Below are 5,746 nucleotides of genomic sequence, written 5' to 3'. Positions count from 1 at the left end.
AAGAGAAAGATGGCTATACAAAATGGAGAGGACGTTCCAAAGGACATTCTCACACAGATCATCAAGACTGCAGCCACAGGTTGTGATCAAAAGATGGATGAAGTCAAAAATTTTCTCAACTAAACGGGAGATGAATTGACCCCTATGATCAGGTTCAGTTCATTGACTCATCAAATTTCTCCTTGTTCCAGAGGAAGTCATGACTGAAGAAGATGAGGAGTTTATGTTGGACAATTTTATAACATTTTTTATTGCGGGTGAGTATTTTTATATCCCCGTTGTGCTCTGTGGACATGATGCTTTCTTTTCTCCTAGAACTGCTGGGTTAAACGTAGACTAATCCTGCCCTACGTTAATTTAATAATATATGGCTGGTTTATGGATATAGCCCCGCATACTAAGATATGATTTAATCAAAGAAAATTATTTAAATGATTAATGTTATAATAAAGTGAGAGATACACAGGAGAAAGAAAAGAAAACTCATTTTCTGGATGCTCTGGACTACATCTAGGCAGGGTTTTTATTTTCTGAAGCCGAATTTACTCACTGCTGCTCAAAAGGAGGAGGCCTGTCATCCATATACAGCCACATGACAAGAATAATCCCTGATTAATGAATCCTTGATTGCATTAAGAACATATAAGAATGTCTACAATAAGGGTTTTTAAAAAAATGAAACCTAAGAAGGAACTACAGCTTTGTGAGTATCGATTGACATGTTTAGGATTTCAGAGTTTTGAATCAAAATGAAAAAAATGACTTAAATAAGGAGTGCCACAGATGTGGTCAGTATCAGCTTGGAATTTTAGAATTGTTGGACCCAGATTGTCATCCTGACCAACTCACATAGATTTTACTTAAGATCTTTTTTAACACTCCTTATCCACTTTTTTGTATAACCATCTATATTTAGTTCAGGATCATTTAAACATGATTCTTTAGGTTCAGCTTTGTTAAAATTGTGCCTTTCTAGGGCAAGAAACAACAGCCAATCAACTCGCTTTTTGCATCATGGAACTTGGAAGACATCCTGAAATCCTGGAGAAGTAAGAGTTCATGTAAAGTTCACTATTCCTTGTGCTATAGTGAGCCATATGTTTTATGATGTGGGTAAATTTTACAGAGCAAAGAAAGAAGTGGATGATGTTATTGGGATGAAGCAAGAAATAAGCAATGATGACCTCGGGAAACTGGTCTATCTCTCACAGGTAATTTTTAAAAGCTGCTTCTTTTAACACTTTTTTGTCTAATGTACATTTATTATCATTATTTACTTTAAGATGTTTTATTTATGTGTTTATTATTGTTGCACAGGTGCTGAAAGAGACTCTGAGGATCTATCCAACTGCTCCAGGAACAGCCCGTGACATAGAGGAAGACATGATAATCAATGGTGTTCACATACCTGGAGGGGTCACCGGTGTGGTAAGTCTCACTATAAAAGGTGTTTCATCAGAACACAAATAAGAATTCAAAACTAAAAATGGGGAAATCAAGACAGACTTTTGCAAGCTCTTAAGTTACTGAATTAGGTTGTTTCAACGAATGACTTTTCAAATCTTAGCTGGAAACACAAGATCTACTTTATGGTGCCTTCTAAGAGTCTTCCAACCACTTGAACGTTATCTCCTCTATAACAACCATAAACTTGCATGTCTAATTGGGATTTACTGTGATAGACCAAGCACATTATTTTCAAGTGGACTTAAAAAGTAATACAAGCTTTTTCAATTAAAATTGTCAGAATTAGCGTTTAGGTTGAGGCTTTATAGAGTGGACCAAAATAATGCCTTGTTTTGGCTTAGAAACATAATTGAAGTTTATTGATCTCACATTAGAGAAATTTACTTCTGCATTTAACTCATTCCCTTGGGGAGCAGTGGGCTGCCATCGTGGGGCGCCTGGGAAGCAGTGTGGGGTTAAGGGTCTTGCTCAGAGACCCAGAGTGGGAGTTGGGCTTCAACTAAGAACCTCAGGATTTCAAGCTCCATTCCCTAACCACTAGGCCACCACTTCCCCATTAACATACAAATTGAACCGGACAAACGGGTCTGGGGGGTTGTAATGATAGCAGAAAGGAATGACTATGACCTGGATGACTGAGAATCTGCACCAGCATATCAAAGCTACATTATGTTAATATCTGGAGTTTCCCTATTTGCTGAAAGGAAGTGTAAATTAATTAATATACACTGTTGAATATAAAGAACGTCCAAAAAAAATCACGTAAAATGTTATATCTCATCTAACAAAAAGGCAATGTAAGCAATTTGGCTAATCCTAGCTGACCTTAAAAAGGGAACTGATAGTCTGGTTTAATTTCTGACAATAATAAAAACTGTATCTTCCTTGTTATACTCTTAAGAGAAAATACGGCTCCTACTTATTCGTGTTTATTGGTAACAAGTAATCGAGTTTAGTTTGCCCAACTTTATGTTTTCAACACAAAAACTCGAACTTGATTTAATTACTTGTTACCAAACGAAGCAATCCATTAAAGTTGGAGCTGCATTTTTCTCTTGAGATTTACATATTACTCTAATTTTCAGTTTAGCACCTATATCGCTGGGAGGATGGAAAAGTTCTTCAACGATCCTCTAAAATTTGATCCAGACAGATTTCATCCAGATGCTCCAAAGTAAGTAAAACACAACTCCAAAATAATGCTTATTTTTAATGTGTGACTTTGCAAATTTTTTTCTGTGCAAGAAGAAAGAGTAAAACATTTGATCTTATTTTGTTTTTTTTACAAGGCCTTATTACTGCTACTATCCCTTTGCTCTTGGTCCACGGTCATGTCTAGGATTGAACTTTGCTCAGGTGAGTCATTGAAATAGAAATGACCATAAAGTGTCAGCACAACTACAGAGACACAGACTTTGGTAAAAAAAAAAAAAAAAGTAAAAAAATGTCTTTGAATTTTCAGATGGAAGCTAAGGTGGTGATGGCAAAACTGCTTCAGAGGTTTGAAATCAACCTCGTCCCGGATCAGACCTTTGACATAGAGGACACTGGCACCCTGAAGCCAAAGAGTGGAGTGATCTGTACCATCAGACACAGGAAATACAAAAAATAAGCACAAACCCCCCCCCCAAAAACAACAACTTTACAACAGAATTAAATGAAGTCTTTGTGTTAAAACAAGTGGACAAACAACTATTTCATGATTTTCTTATAGGATCTATATTAAATTTATCTTGTCTGTTGCAAAATCTGTAATATTCAGAAGAGGTCAAATCCATCCATCCATCCATTTTCCAACACACTTATCCCAGTTGGGGTCGCAAGGGGTGCTGGTACCTATCTCCAGCTGTCATTCGGTGGACAGGTCACCAGTCCATCTCAGCGCAACACAGATACAAACAGGACAAACAACCATTCACACACACACACACACCTTGGAGAATTTGGATAAGCCACTTAACCTAACAGTCCTGTTTTTGTACTGTGGGAGGAAGCCAGAGTACCTGGAGAGAACCCACGCATGCACAGGGAGAACATGCAAACTCCATGCAGCAAGACTCCTTTCCTTCTTGCTGCGTCACTGTGCAGCCCCTGAGGAAAAATCCAAAATGAACTATTATACTCAAAATAAAACTAAAATTATTCTTTAAAACACAGACTGAAATTTGGGAAACGTTATTCTAATTATAAAAAAGAGGCACTGGTCTGTAATTTTTTTTGGCTTCATCATAAGCAGCATATTAAAAATATAAACAAACATTAAAAATATTTGAGATTTGTAGAACTTTCATGTGAAGACAAAAAAATTAGGCATCTAAACATTCTCATAATTTAGATTTATTACCACTTCTCATCCTGTACAGAAGATTAGGTCAGTACATGTGCAAATGTTTTTAAAGATTTATGAATACTAGGAATTCAAATAACATTATTGAGCTTTAACATCTCAAAAGATTTAATCAACTGATTAACATTTTATTTCATATACACTCACACATTCTGCCTGAATATAATGGCTAACTTAATGTTATTACTCAGCATTTAGTTATTGGTTTACCCTTTTGATACCTCAGATATTTAGTTTGGTGTGCTTCCAGGTGTCAAAGTGAGTGTAAATACCATTGTGAGATGTAAATTGCTGCCTCAGTGTATGTGAATTAAACTAAACTGCTATGCTTAAACTGACTCACAAAATATACTCTATTCTTTGCATGGTGTTCAACTTTTTGTTTTTTTAATAATTTCTTCTCTTTGAATTGTTGCCTGGAGTGTATTCATAGGACGCCGTGATCTTGTTCAGAGAATAAAGTAAGGTTTCATTTTACTTTAGCATGGAAAATTGTTTTAAGAGCAAAGCAGCGTGTCAAATTACATGAAAAACACATTTCTAGTATAAAAAGCTTAAAACACCAAATGTCACACAATAAGTAATTAACTAAGAGTGCAATACCTAAATGTTATCAAGTATGAAAACCTATATTACTTCCGCTTTTGGTGAGACCCATCATTGCTATTCAGGCAATCTCTGTCTTAATTAAGTTCTTTTTTCTACATTATCTTTATATAAGTAGTACTGTGTTATCTATATGTTATCTGTATATAAGTAATTCTAACTGTCCAGAAGCACTTTAAAACATAGTGCCTTTTGCTGCACTTTTCTACTGAGCACTCGCTATGGCTTCTCTCCCTCCTTCCCTCCCTTAAATCTTTTCCAACTCTTTCTTCTTCCTCTCCTCTCTCCTCCTCTCTGTGTCAGATGCTCAATTATTCCTTCGCCTCCTTTAGTGATAATGGTATGTGTAATAGCTGTAGTATTTTTTAAGTTAGGAAGCAAGGGTGTTAGAGTTGGAATCCTGGCTTTGGGCAGTTGACATGTTTAGCCACCAGGAACAGGGCCACCGCCAGGTAGTGGTCCTCCAAAAGTGCCTGAGCTGCCAGGCGATGGGTAATGGTACACAGAAAGCGTAGGCGGGAATCTCTGCCCACTGGTCACCACCAACCCATCCACATTTCTAAACAATTTTCCCTGCTCAGTGATGCACCGACTCCACAGTCAGAAACGTGGCATTAGAGGCACCAGGCACCATAGTCAAATGTTTACTGGGGGCCATAACAGGCAACATCAAATCCTACCTGGTACTACTAGGATAAGGTTAAATACAGTAAGATTGTTATTCACGCTGGTGGTAATTACACCCGGTTACGCAGATCGGAGGTCACTGAAATTAGTGTTGCTTCGGTGTGTAAGTTTGCCAAACCAATGTCGGACTCCGTCATTTTCTCTGGTCCCCTTCCTGATCTGACCAGTGATGACATGTTTAGCCACATGTTGTTAATTCAACCGCTGGTTGTCAAAGTGGTGTCCTGAAAACAACGTGGGCTACATTAATAATTGGCACTCCTTTTGGGGAAAGCCTGGTCTGAGACGGCATCCATCCCTCTTTAGATTGTGCAGCTCACTTCTCTCTCCTCTGTGTCACTGAGCAGTGCTGCAGAGGGCAAACGTTTAGTTTATTTAGGGTGACCATATTTTCATTTTGAAAAACCAGGACACCTTGTAGCGGGGGGGCGGCGGCGGCGGGGGATCTCTGTTCCCATGCATAGGCCTAGGTAATCCTACAATAATATGATATTAACAGTTGATTTATTAAAAATGCTTTTCAGTAAAAGTCAACAGCAATAACTCCAATAACAAATTAACATTTTATTCAAAATGTATTTATTAAAAATGCTTAACAATTCCTGTAATGAATGAATAGCACAATGAAAGAAATAATGT

General features: G+C 37.4%; 1 pseudogene; it reads left to right on the top strand.

Moving 5' to 3' along the window:
* The window catches only part of LOC107097670, a 7,805-nt pseudogene extending 3,461 nt beyond the window's left edge, over nucleotides 1-4,344 (top strand).
* Nucleotides 4,345-5,746: the final 1,402 nt, after the last annotated feature.

The sequence above is a fragment of the Cyprinodon variegatus genome, unplaced genomic scaffold (genome assembly GCF_000732505.1).
Source record: "Cyprinodon variegatus isolate N-32 unplaced genomic scaffold, C_variegatus-1.0 Scaffold25, whole genome shotgun sequence".
Classification (NCBI taxonomy): Eukaryota; Metazoa; Chordata; class Actinopteri; order Cyprinodontiformes; family Cyprinodontidae; genus Cyprinodon; species Cyprinodon variegatus.
The sequence above is the reverse complement of the archived record's forward strand: the minus strand, read 5'-3'. Positions and strand labels throughout refer to the sequence as shown.